At 48.4% G+C, this 22,552-nt stretch overlaps 1 protein-coding gene across 4 annotated transcripts in view; it reads right to left on the bottom strand.

The window, feature by feature from the left end:
- The window catches only part of GATAD2A (GATA zinc finger domain containing 2A), a 66,706-nt gene extending 65,737 nt beyond the window's left edge, over nucleotides 1-969 (bottom strand). For 3 of the 4 annotated variants that reach the window (XM_008569737.1, XM_008569740.1, XM_008569739.1), the window contains exon 1: nucleotides 889-960. The gene's annotated coding sequence lies outside the window, so the exon portion shown is untranslated. Of the gene's footprint in view, nucleotides 1-888 lie in introns of all 4 variants that reach the window. The other variant, XM_008569738.1, reaches the window with a different exon arrangement.
- Nucleotides 970-22,552: the final 21,583 nt, after the last annotated feature.

The raw sequence follows: 22,552 nt of genomic DNA, 5'->3' as shown, positions 1-22,552 counted from the left end.
CTGTAAAAGGAGCCAACCTGACCCAAGAGGTTTCCAAGCTGCCTCCGAGTTATCTCTGTCTTTTGTCCGTGTCCGGCAACGGATCACAACCCTCAGCGCTGCCCCCACACCGGACCGGGGACCGGCAACGGGATTACAACCCTCGGTGTTGCTCCCGCACCTCGCTCAGCCAGTGAGCGGGAACCGGTCTGTATGTGGGATCCGAACCCTTGGGCGGGAGCGCCGCCGCGCTTCCCAAGCGGCGCACTATCTAGTGCGCCACCGGGCCGGCCCCCGAGTTATCTCTGTTCTACAATCTACTCCAAGTAGGTAGCCCTGGGCCAAAACAATCACTGGCCAGGCCCTGATGATAATGCAGAATATCCCACACAGGTATCTGAGAATGCCCTGCTGAATTCAGACAGCCCTCAACAGTCTCCACTTAAGAGCTCTATGCAGGGAGGGCTGGCTCAGCTTCCCCATGAGGCATAGGAAGGGCAACCAGCTCCAACCACTGAAGTGGGGTCCCATGCTGTGTGGTGATTGAGGAAAAATTCTAACCATTTTGGTCAGTGTTGGAATCATGAGAATGGCCAGAGGGCAAAGGCCATCTGGCCAGGATTATCCTCTGTCCCTGATCCTCGGGTTCATCCTATTTAGGTCTGGGTTTTTCAAATGAGTGACCAATGAGAATGATTTCTTTACTCCTAAGACTCGAAGAGAAGGGCTTGGGCAATCCCGTGCAGACAGCTCGAAGTGCAATCCTACAGGGACCTGCCTCCCTCCATCTTCTCTGGAGGTGGCTGTCAGCTCTGAAGCCACTCAGTTTGAAGTGTCCAAGGAGCTGACTGAGGCCCACTGGACAAGTCAGAGCCTTCATTCCACTGATACCAGACCCCAAACACTTACCTGGCTTCGGGGATCGGGAGGCTGGTCCTACCAGTTGGCCATGGCTGCAGCTATGTCAAAAGGCAACTTGCACCAACGTGCTGACTAACCTAAATCGATGGACAGAGAAAAAAACACTTAGTTTCCAAGGAAGCTTTCCAGAACATACTGGCAATTTTAAATGTCTCCAACCTCTGGAATCACAGAGCAAAATTTTAGATTTCCACCAGAGCTTTGCTTCTGCTAACTTCCACAACGGGGCCAAGCTGAGGAACTAAATTTCTGTCTGTGAGGTATGAGCCGGTACAGTACTAACCAATAAATGACAACGTTCCAGACACCATCTCCACCAGTACTGATGAAGACAAAGGGAATAAACAGCCATGTGCTGAAATGAAATTGTTTCTACCTTTCACACACTGAACACACAGATAAATGGCTCAATGCTTTTGTCATAATAGTAACAACATTAATAACAGAAATAGTTAATACCTAGCATTTAGTAGGTGCTTAATAGCATGCTAAAACACGGCAACTCTTTGAATCCCCAAGACACCTACCCTTGTGACCTTAAGGGTGGAGGTCACAAGATCACACCCATTTTACAGATAAGGATCTGATGTGTCTGATACTCAGGAACTTAACCAGAGTCACAGAGCTTGTAGATGGACCCTAGAACTCACCTAGGTCTCCTCTCTAAACATGACCTCTTTGCCACCACATTCTCTGGCATGGACCCCAGGGAGACCACCCACCATCCCAGGCCGTGCTGGTTTTGCCCTCAAGAAAGATGAGGCACAATGTGCCTAGGAACGGGGACTTCACTTCTCAGATCAAGGTGGCTTCACCTCCAACCCCAGGGATCATCATCATGGGGCTTATACTACCTGGGGGAGGAAGGGTCTGCCTGATGTACAGACAGGAAAACTAAGGTTCAAGGATGTTCAGGAATCTCCTGACGTTACTGAGACAGAGTGGCCCCAGGACCTCCACTCCTGGTTTGTGACGTCAGACATCCAGGGCTGCAGGCCAGAGGCTGAACCTAGTGAACCAGCCAAATCCCAGACTCCCAGGCAGTTCTGTCAGCTGTAGCTTGCCGAATAGAGTCAACATCACCTCTGCTGTCATTCTTTGCGCCCATGTGACTACCAAGAGCTTGCTCTGATATGAAACCTTTATTTTTAAACTGGGTTCACAGCAATTCACGGCTCATGGATGGTGAGAAACACTCCCACAGGGGAACTTGCAAACAAGGACAGGAGCAAATACCAGTGAACTCTATGGAAAGACCAGTAGGCACCAAGGAATAAATGGCACCCTAGTAAATGAGGCCCAGGGCTGGTTGTGGCCACTGCCAGGGCTAGCTCCTTGAGAAGAGCCTTTTCTGCCACTCTTTTTGGCCCCAATCAGGTGGGAAACCTAATGGGAGGGTTAATACTAATTCTTTCACCCTGCCAACCTGAGAACTCTCTGCCCCAGAGATGGGAAGCCTCAGAAACAGCTGCCCAGTGCTGCTCTACTGCAAAATCAAGGTCAATATGCAAAGTCAGCTGTTTCTACACACTAGCAACTAACAACCAGAACTCAAAACTTTTTTTTAAAAATCCACTTACATTAGCATAAAGAATGTGAAATACTGAACAACAGAGAAACCACAATAAAACATCATTGAGAAAAATTAAAGAAAACCTAAATAAGTGGAGAAATATGCCTTATTCATTGGTCAGAAGGTATCGATTCTCTCCCAAATTCATGTACAGATTCAATGCAATCACAATAAAAAATTCCTAGCATGCATTTTTATAAAAATGAAAAGGTGATTCCAAAATTTATAAGGGATCTGGCCATTCAGCTCAGTTGGTCAGAGTGCAGTGTTAGAACACCAAGGTCAAGGGTTTGGATCCCCATACCAGCCAACCAAATATAAATAAGTGAATAAAAATAAATAAATTTATAAGGAAATACAAAGGACCTAAAATAGTGAAAACAACATTCAAAACAGAAACAAATTGGAGGAGTTACCCTGCCTGATTTCAAGACTTATCATAAAGCTACAGTAACTAAAACAATGAGATACAGATACTAATATGAATAAGTAGATCAACGACAAACAAAACAGACCCATGCATATGTGGATAACTAATTTTCAATAAAGACCCACACACCGTATTCTGTGACCACAAGACACACAAGACAATACCTCCGTGGAGGGGTAACACTGCATCTAGGAAGGTCAAGTCACAACACAAGGTGCAGTAGGGATACAGTGCAGTATGCAAGAAGTCTTAAGGTATCCTCAGACTTTCACACTCTACCATGAGCCACCCAGCTCATGGCAAATCCATTCTTCCAGTTGTTCAGATTAAAATCTGGAGTTGCCATCTTGAGCAGACTCCTTGACTATCCAGTCCATCAGAAAAGCCTGACAGTTCTGCCATCAAATGCACCTGGAGTCCAGCCACTCCTCACACCTCCATTGGCTACCTCATATCCCTGCTGGGACAGAGAACTCCAAACTAGACTCCTTGCTTTCAGCCCTTGGTTCAGAGTTCGCCAAGAGTGAAGCCCATTCTTTTCTGGCTCCAGAGGCCCACTCAGTGACCACCCACCCACACCATCCCTAATTTCTGCCTGCTCCAGCTGTACTGGCCTCCTGGCCATGCCTCCAACACACCAAGCATCCTCCCATCTTAGTGCCTTTTTATGTTTTAAACAAAATCCCAACACTATGTCATTTCAACAAGCAATTCTGCAATCCGCATCCCAAACAGAAAATGACCTTTAAAAACATAACTACCACCATTGCCTTACACACACTTAAAAACTTAACAACACTCCCTTAATGCCAATTAATGCCCAGTCCATATTTGGCTCCACAGAATTTCCTGGAAACGCCTGTATACTGCTCTGTCCTAATGGCAGCTGCTACAAAATTCACACAAGCTACTCCTCTTCCTCAATCACCATCCCCCAGATGGATGACCCCTCTGTGCCCTCCCATCCCGCCCAGTCTTTGCTCAAATGTCTCCCTCACAGAGGCCCACCCTGCCCACCATCATCTTACTGACTCCTTCTCTTGCACAGCCTGGCCCCTCCCACACTCTACACAACACAGCTACTGTGTCTATGGACTTTCTCACCCAACAATAATGTAAATGCCACAAGGGCAAGAGTGAGTGTCTGTCTGCCCGATGCCTGATTTTATTTCAAGCACCTGGAACAATCTCTGACACATGACTGGTGCTCGATAAATAATTATTAAATGAATGAGCAGGGACAGTTTAACACTGAAGAAGGAACCGATCTGAGGAGCCCACAGCAGCAAAAATCCCTCCATACAATTAGAGCAAAATTCACAAAGGAGCTGAAACCAAGCAGAGACCACTCAGCATTATTAGAACTAAGAACATTTCTTTAAAATAAACGTTAATCACTTTTCAATGATATGTCATTTGGACTGTTTTGCCATCCACCCTGCACTGTCTGGGTTCAGAAAGCTTTTACTGTTTTTATTTCCAACCCATACATTTAAAACAGTATCAAGTAACCCTTAAGTACACAATTACCAGCTCATAAGAGACTCTTCCGCTCCCTTGATAAATCATGACGGTTCGGCTTTGACCCTGCACCTGGGTACGCCACTCACACGTGCTCGCGAGCATACCACCCTACAACCACCCAAACACAAGAGCTTCCCAATCTAAGGAAAGATCACACTTGGTGAAAAAGTAGCCATGGTGATTTACATAAAATCAAGTCACTGCACTTTGGGCAACAGAAGTCCTTTGTTGCCATTTTATCCCTCAAGCTCAGGAAAGCGAGGTCGGCTCCCTTTTAACTTGAGGACAGGAGGCTTGGCCAGATACTAGCACTGTCTGAGGAACTCAGGTTCCATGGAGATGCTGGGGTTGGGGTAGGGACAGCATGTCTGGAGCTGTCAGCACCCAATGGAGAAGACTCGGGTCTATGAAGCACCCCAGAGGGCCCCGTTGTCCCTTCCACGAGTCCAGCCCCAGCCCCACGGACTGGACACTGCTGCACACTTCCATTCTCCTGCCATCAGCTGCACTCACCAAACACTCGTACTGTCTCTAAAATTTTTCAACTAAGTCTGCATCCAAATATTTATCACCTTGGCTCCAATGCAGTCCTGGGACCATGACATTAGGCCAAAAAAGTCTATGATGAAACCCAACAATACTGTATACTTTCTCCAGCCCCTCTCCTAGGTCCACAAAGCCTACTTTTTCTGCACAAACTGAGAATCCCCCTTTTCATAGTCACCTGGAATCTCTCTGCTAATGGTCCTAGCAACTGCACTGCCAAATTGTCAAGGAGAGGAACTCCCAAGCTCCACCAGAAAGGAAGAAACCGAGGCAGGATGACCATGGAGCATCTGGAGGGAAGCCCAGAAGTCATACTGTTTCATCATGAGCTGGCCAATTGCAGAAGAATTAGCTTAGGTCAAGATTCAGTTTTCTAAACACCAAAGTCAAGGGTTCAGATCCCTGTACACCCCCCCAAAAAAGATTTAGTTTTCTAATCTAGGGGTCAGCACACTGCTGCCTGCCGCCTGTTCTGGTAAATAAAGTTTTCCTGGGACGCAGCCATATCCAGTACTTAAGTACATACCATCTATGGCTGCTTTCGCCTACAATGGCAGAGCCAAGTAGTGCGACAGAGACAGACAGTAAGACCTAAAAAGCAAAAATACTGAGTCTTAAAGAATCAAGAGGAATCTGTGCCCATGTGGGCTATACTGAGCGTTAAAGGGCTGCTTGGTAGAGGGACAGAGGTGACCCCAGCCACAGCAGCACACTACTGACAAGATGTCAGGGCAGAGGCACACAGAGGAGGTGCTCGGGCTCCCAGTTGTTTCCAGAGGACATATGCAGTACCTGTTCTCCCCAAGGCATGGAGCCTCATTAACCCTCTGTGTCCCCACGGAGTAGGGAAGAGTATGACTTGGCAGACTAGAGACGTGAAGAACCAGCCCCAGGAGGGCCACAGAGCAGAGGCAGCCGCACAAGCCCATCCTTGGCAACCAGAGCCAGCACTGGGGGGCTGCAGAATCCTGGTCTCTACCCTCAAGCCAAGATGCCCACTGGGGTGACAGCCAGTACGTGCCCTTGAGGCCCCTGGTCTGTCCCTGCCTGTCCTCCCTCGGCTGTGGTAACCACAGGCTGACTGAGGGATGGATTATCCGATAACTCCCCACAATGAGCCAACACAGCCTCTCCTAAAGCCCCTTAAATCCCCCCAATGCTCACAGCATCTCACCGTGGCCTTCCAGGCCCTGTCCATTTTAGCCTCGGGTGCACATATGCACATGTACAGGAGCACACACACACACACCATGCTCGCGGCTCCAACCCAGACTCCTCTCGATTCCTTAGACCTGCCCTGCCTGCCTGCTTCTACATCTGGGACTTTGCACGTGCTGTTCCCACTGCTGGAGTGCCCTTCCTTCTTCCCTCCCTCTCACTCATCCTTCAGATTCAAGTGCCTGGTACTTGGCAAGCTCTCCACAACCAGCCCCCTTCTAGCACTGTGGACTACCATGCTGAAACTTCATTCACTGAAACTTCATATTTGACATCAACTATTCCACTAAGTTCTCTTCCCCAAAGGCTATGCACCCATCAGAGAAAGAGCTCTTGCTCATCATCTCGTCCAACACTCAACTGGACACAGAGGAGGAAACAGCAAAATGGCATCCTCCATGATCTGTCCACACCTAGCCACCATGTTTCCACCATGGATGTGAGGCAAAAACACAAACATACCAATATACACTCTGTCCTTAATAAGAATAGCAAGTCAATGCCAGGAAGAAGCAATATGGAGACAGACAAGGCCACAGCAATAGCACAGCCCCAATCTGAGCCCAGGGCTTCCCAGCAGCACAGCTGCTGCTCAACTCCCTCACAGGCAGTCTGGAGGTGCCACAGGCCACGACAGCCCTGGGTCTGGACAGGCCTCCCTCTGGTCACCACTGAGAATTGAGAGCTATCTCAGTGCCCGTGACACTCGCACTCTGCATTCCCCTCCTTTCTTATTGCTGAGGTTCAGTAAACCCCTAAGCCCCGCAGGTTCAGTCACCACACCAGTCCACAGCTCTGCCCTCCTGAAAGGCTCAGATTCCACCCACCACAGCCTCCTTCCCCTCGACATTCCAGGCCTCCCACCCTTTCATGCCACCAAATCACCCAAATGCTCACAAGCTTCCTCCTGCTGTATCCTGCTCAGCCACAGCTCTTCTGACAATTACACTGTCAGGCCAGCCCTGTCCTACCCACCTCCACCCCCTGTGCCCCTCATGCCTCGAGACTATCCTGAGGACCACGCCATAGGCCCTGGCACCAGGCAGGATCTCAAACAGAAGCAACTGACTCTTACTTTTACTATGATTACTACTGTTCCTCAAAACATCTCAAATTCTATCTGGATGCTTCTTTTAGTGTTTCTGCCCTCACTCCCCAGCAGCTGCCTGGGGAGTCCACAAAGCAGCTGAAAACTGCATATAAACCCCCATATTTAAAATGTCCAGAAATCAAATGTCTACATCTAGACAAAATTGAGACTTTAGGAAGTGTTTAGCATTTAGGATGCTTGGCATGTTGCAATATTAAAGGACCTTTGAAGAAAATGTCCAAGAATAAAAGAAAAATGACTTCTCTGTTAATAATAAGGATCTAGGAACTGGTGTCTCCCCTTCTGTATAAACACACCAATATGTGCCATAGTAAGGGAATTCACTGACAAACAGTTACAGGAAAATGAGAAATAGCTGCAATCCCTGAGCAGTGCACCATAACAAATGCCTCACATGTTCTTGGATGCTGCTCTCCCTATATCCCCCGAAGGTTTCAGGGGTCCTAAGGTCACCCCACCAAGCTGGAGGAAGTGCATCCAGGCCCTGCCCCTCCAGGAGCTGAAGAAAACCCCTGGAATCTCTGCGCTCCAATGCTCTGCTCCCAAGATGATGTTACAATGAGCCTTCTAGAACCACATGCATCTTTTTTTTTTTTAATCCCATGATACCTAGCACAAGGTAGGCCATCAATGTGAGTGCCTTCATTCCTTTCTCTGCAAGCTAATTCTTGGAGGATAGAATACATGTTCTCATAAAAATGCAGGATAGCTCTGAATTCAGAAAGGTTCAATTTATTTTATTGTGATAAAAAACACATAATATAAAATTTACCATTTTTAAGTGTACAGTTCAGTGGTATCATTCACACTGTTATACAACCATCTCCACAATCCATTTCCAGAACTTTTGTATGTTTCCCAACGGAATGTCTTTGCTAAACACTCACTCCCCATCCCTCCTCCCCCAGCCCCTGGCACCCACCATTCTATTTTCTGTCTCTATGAATGTGGCTACTCTAGGGACCTCCTATGAGTGGAATCATACAGCATGTGTCCCTTTGAGCTTGACTTATTTCACTTAGCATAATGTCCTCAGGATAGAGCCACACCAATCACTTTAACCCTCTGGGGCCAAAGTGTGTACAGAACAAAGGCCACAGGCCTGGTTTACCCATGGTACCAAAGCATGGCTCTAGAACCCTGCTCCCAGCCCTGCCCCAAAATGCTGCACCACACCAACCATTCCTTCCATTCCCCATTCAGCTGCCTAAAAAAGCACTGGAAAGAGCTTGAGTGGTAAAAGAGGATGGACTTCAAGTTTGGAAGCCTTTATTCTCTCACCGCTCAAGCTCTAGGCCTTGGATAGACTTCAACTACCCCTGCCATGCCCAGCTCTTAGCTTCCGAAGCACTCTACCTCCATGGGGACACTCCTGTTCCAGTCTCGTCTCACAACCATAAGCCAAGGGAGTCAAGAAATGCTGGTCAGGTGAATGGTGGAGATGACTAGCTCGTCTTGGGCACACACTTTTCCTCTAAGGGGAAGCCAGGCACATCACAACTCGTCCCAAACCCACTACCTAGGGCACCAGGGGTTAGACTCAGGGAGCCCTACACAGGCCCACCAGGAGTATGAGCCCTGAGCTCCTGTAATGTCCAGCTCTAGACGAGGGAGACTCTAGACAACCAGCCCAAATAGTACCCCCGCCAATCAATGTCACTGAAAAGGGAAACACTAATTAGGTCCCCCTCAAGTTCTGAACACCAAGCCTATCTTGTAGGCAAAGCCAGGCCCGTAGGACTCACCACACTGGACAGCTGCCTGCCAGGCCCATGAATGGCCAAATCCATGGATGCTGCATGAAAAATAAAATGCCCAGTGACCCCACAACAGGTACCCAACTTGAACAAGAGGGAAGGTGTTTCTTAGCCAATCACTTCAGATTAGAGATGCCCAAAGCACCTCATTATCTCTTAGTCAAGTGCTTCTGAATAGAATAAGAGGGAGGGGGTGAATATGATCATCTGGGGCTCCCCCACCTAGTCTGCCTTCAACAAGGGCAGTCTCCTTTGCAAACTTACAAGTACCTGTGTTACCTGTGATTGCAAAACACACAAGAAGCCTATTGGGGGCTGGCCCGGTGGCGCACTGTTACAGTGCGCCGCTTGAGAGCGCGGCGGCGCTCCCGCCGAGGGTTCGGATCCCACATACGGACTGGTTCCTGCTCACTGGCTGAGCGAGGTGCAGGCGCAGCGCCGAGGGTTGCGATCCCGTCCCGGTCCGGGCGCAACACTGAGGGTTGCGATCCGTGGCCGGACATGAAAAAAAGACAAAAAAAGGAAAAAAAAAAAAAAGAAGCCTATTGGGATGACTCTAACAAGGGGGGAGGAAGGGGAGGGGACAGATGAGCTGCCAGGACCAGTCAAAATAAGACAATGTGGGAAGGAGAATCACAAAATGTCCCACCTGCACAAGACACCAACTCCACAGCAGTAGTATGCCAGTAGGAGGTTCCAACAGCAGCCGGCTTCATCCCCAAGACCATACATACCATCAAGGCGGCCTCCCAACCAGCTGTATTACCTTTACCATCAGCTGCTAAGTTTTGTTCATTTCATGCGAAGTAATAAAACCCCCAGCCGTTCCATTCTTTATTTAGGGGGGGTCGGGGGGGGCTGATCAGTGAGGGGATCTGAACCCTTGACTTTGGTGTTACCAATACCATTCTCTAATCAACCTAGCTACCCAGCCAGACCCTCAGCCATTCTATTATTATGGCCAAGTTTTCTTCTAAAGAAGCAACACCTTAACCTGTCACACAGGCAACTCTCTGTAAGGGTGAGGCTCCTTCCTTCACTGGTGGACAGCGCATCTGCTGCCTCTGAGGAGTGTGGGCCCTGGCCACAGGTGTGTCATGTGGTCAGGAGCGAAGCCCCCAGCTGAGCACCTTCTCCACACTGTGGGGGAAGTCTCTATCTTGCTCTGGGCAGAGGTGGCCACTTTGTGACAACACAGGCACCAACGCTGATCTGCATATTCACCAGCAGGGCGAAGGCCAATGAATTCCCCCAAGTCTCCCTGAAGAGCAGCACCACCTTGAGGCCACACACTGTGCCCAGAGTTTACTTCCCCACCCAGGCATCTGCGCCATCAGCCATCTCCAAACAGGCAGTCATGCCGAAAACAGCTAACTACATCATAAACCTGGTAACCTACTACAAGTGCTCCCACACAAGTTACACTTAAGAACCAGTACCTTACTTCCCAGAATGTTTTTCTTTGGGAGATGGGAAAACTGCTGCTGCTGTTCAAGAGCACCCAGAGGGAGCAGCATTCCAGGCAGCCCCCGCTGTCTACAAATGAAGACCTAGGTCCATGGGAAAACAGCTTCACAGTCCAGAAATCCAAACAAAATCCATCCATGGTAGTAGTTCGTGGTAACTTATTCTTGTAACGTCCAAGATGAGAATGACTACTTTGTTCAGTTAGCAGCAGCAACTAGGATGATAGAAATTTCACCAAAGAAACATACACAGGGGCAGACCACACCACCTGCAGGAGAATTCAGTTTTCAACTTTTATCTATCTCCCCACCTCCCATGGAAGGTGCCCCAATGGCACTTCCCAGGAAGCAGGGCTGGCCAACTGCTCACCACCAAGGAAAGCACCCATCAGCCGTCCCACTGCAGCTGCACAGACCTACAGCCTCAGGCTGCCTCTGCCACCTTTATCCCCAAGGACCTTCAGGCTGGCAATGGAAGACTGGCACAAAAATGACTGAGGTCTATTTAAGCCGGTAGTTTCCAAAACATTAAAGGGTCCAAATTTGAAGTGGCTGGTAGAGTACCCAGGCAAGAGGTAAGGTCAGCACTGTCCACCCACAAACCTTCTAGACAAGGTGGACTTGGTGGGCTTCACTGTCCCCATCCTTTGCACACACTCTACCCATGCCATTCCAACCCTCCACAACACAGAATTCTAGGAAATCCACTGAGCTTCCTTTGCTAAAGAGGCAGAATTCAGTTTCTTTGACCATCAGATGCCAAGTCAAACAGTCAATTCTGTAAATTTTTACACTTGCCCAGAGCCACCCACCAGCCACACCACAGTACCAACAGCCCTGACTGAGGCCGCGTGGTCAGCTCAGTGGATGCACAACCCAGGAGAGCCCAGGGCTCCCATGGCCTCACCCCACGGTCCAAAAGCCAACAAGGTGGCTCCTGACCCCAAATTCTTCCTCACTGCCACAAAATCTGATGATGCACCACAGCCATCACAAAAATCGTGTGATTGACTTTAAACTGCTGCAAAGTGTGAAGGAAGAAACTAGAACGATCGTGACATCTGTCATGGAATCATAGCTGGTGCTACACAAACCAATTAAGAACAAATTGAGAAATGTAAGGACATGAACAGACTCCACACCTTGACAATGTATCAGACAACAGAAGTGTGACAGGAGGACACTGGGAAGAGTGTGGGCTCCTCAGACAGGGTGTTTCTTTCACAGAACTGTCAACTCTCCTCACTGCGACCCCCAGCCCCAGCAGGTAAACTGAGACTGAGAAGGAAGAAGCAGAGCCTCCCTGAGGCCTCAGATGAGGTAGGGGGGAGATGAGGGTGGACTGCCTGACCTCTCTGGGCAATCAAAGTTTCCCAGAGCCCTACACAGACACCTCCCATCACTTGATCCTCATGAAGAGTCCCGTAAGTCCCCAGCCTCACAGAGGGACGCCAAGGCTGGGGGAGAGGTGATGCAGGTGGACACAGGACCCTGCCAGCCAGGAGGAGTTCTGCTTGACACAGCCAAACAGCCAGCTTCTAGGGAACTAGCAGGGAGGAAACTGCTCTGGGGTTCAAATACCAGGAAAACCCTGCTCCAAGAGTAGCGAGACAGCAAAGGCCAAATTGTGAGGAAACTAGAGCCTCGAAACATGCTTGCACTCCCCGCCTCTAGTGCGAGGTCTTCTTGCTAAAACTAGAACTCGGACGTGTTATAAGGTGCAATGCAAATTTCACACAAATATGTGTCATAATATGAGAAGGTCTGAATAAATATGCAAAGCCACGCAACCTGAGGTTGTACATTCCACAGACTTCGCCTGCATCCGAGACTTGCCCCCAGAGTAAGCCAGGGCCTCACAGGAGGCAGGACTCTGCCAGGCAAAGCCCACATCCAACATGGACTAGAATGTTGTTCTTTCCCTTGCCCACATGAGAGTGGCTGCACATGTCATACTGCACTCCAGCAGACAGGGTCAGTGCACAAGCACATGTGCATACACACAGAGCCATCAAACACACGCACACACACACACACACACACACACACACACACACACGAGACCAGCACACGCACACACGCGGGGCCAGTGCACAAGCACACACACACGGGGTCAAAACACGTGCACAGGCACACATGCACACACATGCAGGGCCAGCACACATGTGCACACGCACACATACGTGGGGCCAGCACACTTCGCCCCACACTTCGGAGCTGCCAGCTGTCAAGGGCTTGGGCTGTGCCCCCACAGAAACACTGTTCTAAGTGTGGTCAGGTTCCCAAGAGGCCCATAAAGTCCTACTCACCCCAGCATCCCCAAAGCACAGTCCTGCCTGGACAACCCAACCACAAGCAAGACATCCCCTGGGATATCACCTAAGCAGGTACAGCCTAGAAGCGGTGAGGAGGGGCAGGGCATGGGGACAGGGTGGGTGGCAGGCATTTCCATGTCACCTGCCATCAGCATTCACTAACTCACTCAACTTGTTCTTTACCGGGCCAGCCTTATAGGGGACCCTCTCATCCACTCCCTCCAGCCCCTCACACAGAACAAGGCTCTACCTAACCATCACACCAGCACCAACAACCAGCCCGAGACCCTGGTCCTGCCTGTCTGTCCCCAAGATTCTAGCTACTGCCAGGGTGGGGGCTGCTCTGTTATCCCCACGGTCCAGGCCTCCTTTTTGGTAGAGCAGAAAGGAAAAGGCCTGAGGCTTTATTGAGAAAGCTTTGAGCAGACAGATTCAAACTTTTGAAAACTTCGGGGGCATAAAGAGAATCATCTTTAATATGTTGACAAGAGATTTTGTTACTGAAGGAAGAAAAGTATAAGAATGGCTAACAATTACTGAATTCTTTATTTGGTGCCAGTCACAGTGCCAGCACTTTCTGTGCCTCATTTCACTTAACCCTCATAACCACAGAACAAGGTACACCATCATTATGGACACTTCACACGAGGTACAGCCATCATTGTCCTACTTCACAAGAAGTACTACCATTACAGTTCACACAAAGTACTGCCATCATTTCACACGAAGTATAGCCATCATTACCCACACCACACAAGGCACCCACCAATGTTACTGCACTCCACACAAGGCACTACCACTGAAGCCCACATCTTAGGCTAAGAGAACTCAAGGCGACTACCCAGGGTCACACGGTTAAGATACCCAGGTCAGCCAGCTCCTAGGCTCACATCTGAACCACTGTACCACTGGGGACAATTTGACTCTGAGACCGTCTTAGGGCTAGTTCCTTCCCAAGGCTCTGGGAAAACTTCCTCAAGCAAAGATCTAAGGATTCCTTAGAAGAATTCCATGATTCCTCTTCTAAGTATTCATTAACGTAACCCTTTATTGTTAATTGCTGGAAAATTCCCACAGGAATGAGCCCAGTTGTGCGAAGCCAGGTCCTGTGGGCTGCGCAGATTTAGCAACTTGTACGCACCCTCACCTTTTGAAAAGACACTAAAACTCTCAGGGTGTCGCTCATGCACAAAAAACACGTGGCCTCTGTAGACTAAGCACTTACTTCTGAGTCCCTGCCTGCCAGTGTCAAGCCAAGGGAAGGGGCCTGAAGGGCTTGATAAACACTGCTTGGCCTGTGTCACAAAACCAGGACCAGTTCTAATCTTCGTTTCCAATGAGCCATGCGGATACGCCAACCACTCACGTAGGGCACCACAGGAGCAAACCAGGGTCCCTTGGCAGGGAATGTGTGTGCAGACATTCCTTCCTCCTTCCGCTCAAACAGTACTGAGCACTCACATGTGAGGCCGTGAGCACAGCAGACACAGGCCAGTGGGAAGGGGACAAGTTCCCTGGCCACTGACACAGCAAGGACACAGGGCCTGGAGGCCCAGCTAGGAGGGCTTCCGGGGTGGGCAAAGGCCAGGGCCAGGCCCGCGCCCACCTAACTCATCTGATTCCTCGCTGTCACCCTCACACCCAAGTCAGGACACTGATGGGGTCCTGGTGATCACCAGCCAGACGCCAAGTCATTTTTATCCAAGTGACAAATCCCCAAGGCTCCTTTCCTTCCTGTGACCACAACTCCTCTCACTGTCAAAACAAGTGTCACGACAGTGGGACACCCACCTGTCTTCTATCCCCAATCTCTGCCAAAAGAGCCAGGATTTGAAAACATTTGAGCAATGCATGAAACAAGGAAGCCTCCTGAAACCAGCAAGCAGCAGCTGTCAGAATAATTCATGTGGATCTTTCAGGGAAGTGTATTAATTGCTCTTGGTCTTTCTGGAAAAGTGTCCAAAACTTCAAACTGGAAGAGCCTCAGACTCCAGAAAATGCAGGTTCCCAAAGAGCTCCCAGGGCTCTGGGCTCACATCAAGACTCTTCCTGGACTCTCAAACTCTACGGGAAAAAAAAACCTTTCTCAGGCTAAGTTACGGTCTGTGTCCCTCTAACTTCCATCCGTCACTATTTCACTCATGGGAGCAGATCAGAACAAACTTTTCCTGTGTATGTGAGATGGTCCCTCAGATATTTTATTCTTTCAACTTTCACCTAACACAAAGCACTATAGCACACCTGCTCCCTGGAGCCAGCCAATCAGACAGGGTCACAGACAGACTCACCCCTTGTGTTCATAAAGGTCCTGATGGTCACAGGGGGCCTCCATGACAGAATCCACTGCATACTTTCAGCCTACCAAAGCAGACAACGGCCACCGGGAGCCACGGGCTGTCTCACCAACAACCAGCTTCCCCAGATCCCCTCTCCAGGATCCAGCTCACCTCACCTCACCTCTGCCCAACCACCCAACTCAGCACTCCTGAAACGAGAGACTCACAATCTTGGGGCCTATGTCACACTCCAATCACTGCTCAGGTGCTACCTTTCAGACATATGCATGCCCATCCTTCCTCTCTCTCAGGGTGCCCTGGACACTTGCTTCATGGCACCCTGTCCTATCTTCTCTGTGAGGTTGTAAGATCCCAAAGGACAGGAAGAGACCATTTCCCCCATCACTGGACCCCAGGGACTCAGCACAGGCTGAGCAGGGAAGGGACTCCAACAGTTGTTGAACGAACGGATGAATTGTCCCCAGCCCCTGGTATCCAGTTAATCCCCACCCAATCTTCCTGCACAGTGTCTCTGGCACCTGTCCCTGCTTTTTACTTGCCATCAAGCAAGCCCAAGGCCATATTAATATTAGCTCATGCCTTCCTTTCCTCAATGACCTTTTTGCCCCCAACTGCCTTCCCTGCCTAATTCAAGATGGCACTCTCTCCCGCTCAGAAACCTTTGGGGACTCTCCATGCTTTCAGAATCAAGTATAAACAGTCTCCTATTTAAGGTCATCAACAATAATCGGAACAACCTGTTTTCTGGCCTTCTTTCCGAGTACAACTTCCCGTAAATCCTGAGGCTCAGGAGGGTGAACTCCACCCCTTCCTAACACTCCTCGTGAACAGTCTAGTGCAGCATCCCAAGTCTGCTCCACAGAAGCTGTAGGTGCCCTGAGACCAAGAAAACTGTCTATCTTCTCAGAACAGTGCACACATAGGGGCAACAGATCAGATGACCTAACTTTTTCATGTCATGACATGTAATGAAAATTACATGTGTACAGCACACTGGAATAAAACAAGGCCACTCACAGCCTAAGCATCGGGCCAGGAGCTATGGCCACCTGGCCACAAGGACATCTCTGCATCCCCGTCACCCACCCACCCCAGCCAGCTAATAAGCTCTCCTTAGAGAATCCCACAGTAGCAACCCATTTTCTGTTCTGGAGGTGCACCGTGTGGGGACACAAAGCTCACAATGCACTTCACTCCACGGGTCACCCACCAGAGCAGCTAAGGCTCTTAAACGTTGGTGGACTAACTTTTTAAAATAACTTAGGGAAAGAAAAACAAAAAAAAGCCAACAGTGGTTTACAGATTCTGAAAACTGGTTAAACAGGAGGAAGTCACTCTAAATTTTTTAAGCAATTTAAAGTTTCCTTTTCCCTTCTGCAGCCGATCATCTTAAATCTCACAGAAGGCCGCCCCGTGGCTCACTCGGTAGAGTGAGGTGCTGATAACACCAAGGCCGCGGGTTCGGATCCTATATAGGGATGGCCGGTTTGCTCACTGGCTGAGCATGGTGCTGACAACACCAAGCCAAGGGTTGAGATCCCCTTACCGGTCATCTTTTAAAAAAAAAAAAAAAAAAAAATCTCACAGAAGGTGGCTACAAGTCCTTGAGCTGCTTGCTCACTCAATGCTGAGCTCCTTCCCCAGGTGAACACATGGTCACTTTTGCTGCATTTTGTGGCAGTCACCTGAGCATATCTCTAGAAAGTAAGAGAAACCCTCTCTCCCCAAAGGGTGAGCAAGCCTGTGCCCGGCAGTGCCACAGCAGCAAAGGCCATCCATCCAATCCTGAGCCCAGATCCAGCTTACCAATGGGCCTCCTGGAATCCACTGCAGCCCCCTACCTCCAATCTTCTCTCCTATGAACAAAACATGTTCAATACCCTTGACCGGTTCTCCTGTGTTACGGTCTGAGGACCACTCCAGCAATCAGAACAGACTCCTCCAGATATAAAGTACATGCAAGAAATAACTTTTCTTAGTGTTTTTTAGCAGCCAGGTTGTGCTGTGCTAGAATCTAGCACTCTCAGCAGAGTGTTAAGGCCCTCACTCTCGCCCTGGATTAACACAGCCAACCACCGGAATCCGGTGCAGGACTTGACATTTAGTCTGTTTCTCCCCATTTCCATGGGCTGCATTTTTGGATTTTGAAATGGTCACTCACAAATCACCCGACAGATGTCTACAAGTACAATTATTTTTTTTTTTATAACAGATGGGGAGAAACAGTTTTATGCTCTTAAAATTTAAAGCCATCACCTACTCAGTTCCAGTATAGGAAATACAGGCTGTTTTTGTTTTTTTTTTAAGGCAGCCCTAAGAATCCAGAAGCAGCCCTAAGTTCTTCCTCCCCTTGTCCTGTCCCATCTTCACACTACAGACACCCATGATAACATAAGGACTCAAAAGAAGACAAGACCCTAAGGAAGGAAAATGGCCAATAGTGGCCAAAGGACCTACATACGTAAAATAGGAGGAAGCTAGAAGAAAATAAAATTAACCAAGCTATGAAAGAGTAAGAACCACAGAGATCAGAAAGACCAAGGAAGCTCCAGGAAGAGTGCGATGTTCTCATGACTTCAAGTCAGCCTTGTGCAGGCACCCCTCTCTCTGCTAGGAGGGCCTCACTTTCCAGTTTGTAACACCAAGGACTGCCTGGCTCACCTTGAAGTCCATGCACCAGGTGTTGGGTTCAGCAGAACAGAGCACACAGAAGAAAGCAAGTCCCAGGTGAATCCTAAATTTGTCTGCTACCCAAGTGCCAAATACAGTTACATTTGTAATGCTATGGCCTGGCAAATACAAATTGCAGTAAGGCTGCAATTACACTTCAATCCATACTTGGTCATATGTTAATATCTTTGCCCAAAAACTTTACAAGCAGACCAGGCAACTACTGTTAATGACATCTGAAGATACCAACCCCTCCCCCAGACTTCAACATCAGGAAATGTCACTTGTACAGCTGGAAGAGACAGGAAGAATCAACACTAAAAACTTGACTAAAGGTTTGGGGAGGGGCGGCAGGAAACAGATGACCCACATACAAACTACTGGGAAGGCCAGTTAATCAAAGTGTGTTAAAGAAAACACCAAACACACTGGCACTCTCTCCAGGTCATGGTGGCATAAGAGAATCCCAGGGAGGGAGATGACTACAGAATCCTGTGAAAGAACCACGCCATTGAAGGGGGCAGGCATTAACCCTTTGCAAGCCCAGGGATACTACATGAGACAACAGAAAATGAAGTTCATGTGTTCCATCAATGATAAGCAAGTCCTGAGAAGATCACAGGTCTAGAATGACTCAACCAATTCAATCAGTGCCTTCAAACCAAGAATTCAGTTCCACACTCTCCTACTTTCCCCAGTCAAACCATTCAGCTACTTGGGAAAAATGTTTCCCTGAGGATATGAATGAAGGTGGTAGAAGCAGTTTTCAGAACTTGCTGGCAGAGTAAACCTGGCCCAAAACACATAACTAAAAATCTGTTGTCATTATTATAAAAATGCACAACTGGAAATTCAAGTGACAGAAATATTGGCCTGAAACTCCAAGGTCATAGTGAGCCTCTAAGGTAAGAATGTGTTGAGTACAGTTTAACAGTCCCTGACTCAAAGACTAATTGCACAGAACAACTGTGATTGGGGGAAATGTTATGCTGGTATCATATGCAGATTTAGGGCCACGGGGTTTTCACTTTCCTTCTGGTGACCGACTTTTCAGGTTACATCTTATGATGAGCTCGGAGGACCTCCAAATTGTTAGCATGCATTGGAATTTTGTTATAAAGAAAAACTTGCTGCTCAATCTGAGTGTTTCAGGTGCATGACAAGTGAGATGTGAGTTGCTGGGGGGGGAGGACTGTTGTACAGTTGTCACCTGGGAGGAAAAGGATTTTGGCTCCGAGGTAAATGAAGGAGCAGAGGCAGGGATAGCCCTGACTACTTGTGAACAGTTCCCAGTTGTCCTCACAGTGATCCTGTGAGGTCAAAGATACTGTCCCTGTCAACAGATGAGAAAGCTGAGGCAAGGTGGCCAGGTGACCCGCCCAAACTGTATGCAGTCAGTGACAATCTGTCCAACTCCCAAGCCAGCTAGAGAGCTATAAGTCTGGAAGGGAGGAAGTCCAGAAGGAGGATGAGATTCAGCCCTAACCCGCCCAGATGCCACAGCATGCACCAACAACCTACTTCCATCACTGGCCAGAGTCCAATCAGTGATAAAGCCAGAGATGCAGGGGCCCCTTTCAGTTCCCAAAGGCAGGATCCCATGACAGAACTGCTTGACAAACAGCTTCCCATCTCACAAATGAAGTGGCTATCCCTGAAAGTCAGGCCCTTGGATTCAGCAAGCCTAGGGCCAGGAAAGAGGCTGCTTCCTTTCCCCTGGTGGAACACCACCAAACCAGCCATTTGGTATCTCCAGGAAGGCCCAAGGGCTAATGGAAAAAACATACTTTGTCTGAAATCAGAAAGGCTGGGGCCGAGTCCATCTGAAGAATCATCATTAGCAAGATGATACTGGTAAGCGTCATGACCTGTAGAGAACTTCGCCTTCTTCCATCTGGAACGTGGGGACAGACTGTGGCACAAAGCTGAGGCATGGCTCCAAGAGGTACACAGCAGAGTGACAGTCTTACCCACGAGCATGGAGGTATTCCACAGACGAAGAGGTGGAGCTGTTAATGCTTTCATGCTCTGGCTTGTCCATTCTACTCACAATACATTCAGGCATCAGGTGCTGGGGCCTTGCACTGATTATCTCACATTCTCAGCACAGCCTTTCAAGGTATACCGTAAACACCCACCTTTACAGAACTGGGAAGCAGAGGGCGAGGTTCAGCAAAGTCCTGTCACTAGGAAGTAGCTGCACAGAACTCACCACACTGACTCCGCCTCAGGGACCTGCTTGCTGCTCAGTAATAGGCCTGTAGCCTCACTCAGCAAACAGCAGGCAGCACTGGACTCAGAGTGGCCTCCCTGACACAGGAGGAGCTGGTCTGCCACTGTAATGCAGTAGTGTTTTTAAAGCATGCTCAAAGGCAACATCCTCATTTAGACTGAGTTAAGTTTCAAGGACCAAATCAAAAGACCTGACTGGCAAGGCAGGCTAGGTGGCGCCGAGTCCAGAGACAGAGCCGCAAGAAAAATGGCTGAAGCGTTTTTCAACAAATCCTTCAAGCAAGTGGACTTCCTCTCCAATCCTGTGCAGCCCCACACCCTGCAATTGCCCAGCTCTCCCCTCCCTGCAGCCACAGCTACGCCTGGCTATCTTTGAGGCCAAGCAGCTCAAAATCCCACTGCCTCAAACTTCCCCAAAACTCTCACCTTGACTTTTTGGGAGGCCCCTTTCAGGCTACACCCATCTCCTGCCAGCACATCCTATCTCAGATGCTGGCCTTGACACTATTCAGACAGATATGTCTTCAGCCTAAAGAACCTTAGAACCAGGAATCAGAACAGGAAGGCAAGTCCCCTGACAAACTCACCTATGGTACATGAAGGTGCCTTTGCAAAGATCAAAAAATGAAAAAGTGGGTGCACAGAGCACAGAGAAGCTGCAAGATGCTGGCTGTGCAAATGTGAGATTCCCCCACTGTAGGCTCTTACCCCCATACCGTGGAGGGTTTTGGAGGATTCCCAATCACTTCCTGCAGGTATTCTATTAGAGTAAGTTCCTCAGTCCTCTAAAAGACTAACCTACATTTTCATCAGATAAAAAGAGGTCACAAATACAGCCTGGAAAGCACAGAGCGGGGGAAGGGCAAGAAGCCCATGATCTGACATTCTCTTGACTAAAAAGTCCTGGATCACGTTTGCAGGAATCCACAGGAATGCAGTATCTGCCCCCAGCCAGTACTTTTATTTCTGAGAACACCATTCTCACTACTTCTACATTACAACAATCACTTCAAGACCCATATCTTTTTATCTTCACCTTCTTAATAGGCTGCCTTCCTAATTCAATTCAAAGATGGTAGCTTTGGACAATCAGCACAAAAGGTAAGTTTCATTACCTGAAAGAACAGCAATCTGAGCCAGACTGAAGTCACCTCCTAAAACAGTTCAGATAACTCAAGAGCATCCATTCTAACAACCAACCACACTCAGCAGGTAGCATAGTTCTGTAAGCCTCAAACTATGACACTGCCAACTCGTTCTTCTGGTTCTGCTACACTCCCCAACCCACCAACGGTTAGGAAGGAAGAAGTCCCAGTGATGCTCTGTTACCCCAGGACAGCTCCTCGCGAAGACCTCACCTACTCGCCTGTTTTGTAATCTTCCTAGTATTCTCCGAGCATAAATTAAGTCAATTATCAGGGGGGGAAAAAGGTCTGAAAAAAATAGCCCTGCATGTTTCACTTGATGGCACATAAACACTCAAGTCCAAGCAGGCAGTTCTCCAGACAGGCGTATGAGTTGTCCATGGTTTTAAATGTTAGCACATGCGGACAGTCCTTAACTGAATCCACCGGTAAGGGCCATTACATTTTTGTCTCTATTGGGAACGGACATATCCAAGACTCTGTGGGTCATTCTTGGTTTTCTCCCAGAAGAACAAATACCAGAAAATGCCAGCATTTTGGAATTGCTTCTCTACTTCCCCACCCACATCCTTCAGTCATCTGCTGTTGAAGACCTAAAAAGGTTCTGGCTGTGAGCCTCATGGCACCGGTCCCTGCCTTATCCCCTTCAATGGGGTCCCACTCCTCTCAAGGGAAATCCCAGGCTCCACCTCAGCCTCCAGGGCCCAGTTGCCTGTCCAGTCTCCAGTCTCCAGAACTATCTCCTTTCAGTCCAGCACTCTCTGCCAGAAACACTCTCTTTTTCTTTTTACTTACTTAACCCTACTTGTCTTCTCACCCCAGAAGAAGAAGACCCCTTGGGGCTCACCAGGTCACAGCATCCTTCCCTCCTTGGCCCCTGAAAGTTTCCCAATGTTTATGAAGTTAATTACAATTCTGTGCCCACTAGTCTCACTGTAAACTCTAATGAGCAGAGATTTCTAGCACAATGCTGGAGACACAGTATGCACTCTGATATTTATTGAATATATTTACCAATTCAGAAACCACTACTTTCAATGCCAGAAATTTACAAAATAAATGACGCAAAACAAGTCAGAGGAGCTACTGAAGAGATGAGAATTGGGGTTGTTAAAATGTTTCATTACTCAAATAAAAAATGTTTCTTATTTTTTAAAAAAAAATCAAAAAATACTGTACAGAAATACCAAAAAGTTTTTTAAAAGAAAAAGGAAAAAACAAACTACTGCTAATCCTAATCCAGCAATTTTATTGACATTTTGGTACAAATTCTTCCAGGCTTTTTCTTACCCAAAGTAGCATTATTTTCTTCCTCACTATCAAAATATAAAGTTGTAGGATCTGCCAAATGATACTGCATAAATAGAG

The sequence above is a fragment of the Galeopterus variegatus genome, unplaced genomic scaffold (assembly GCF_000696425.1).
Source record: "Galeopterus variegatus unplaced genomic scaffold, G_variegatus-3.0.2 Scaffold526, whole genome shotgun sequence".
NCBI lineage: Eukaryota > Metazoa > Chordata > Mammalia > Dermoptera > Cynocephalidae > Galeopterus > Galeopterus variegatus.
This window is presented reverse-complemented; position numbering and strand designations above follow the sequence as displayed.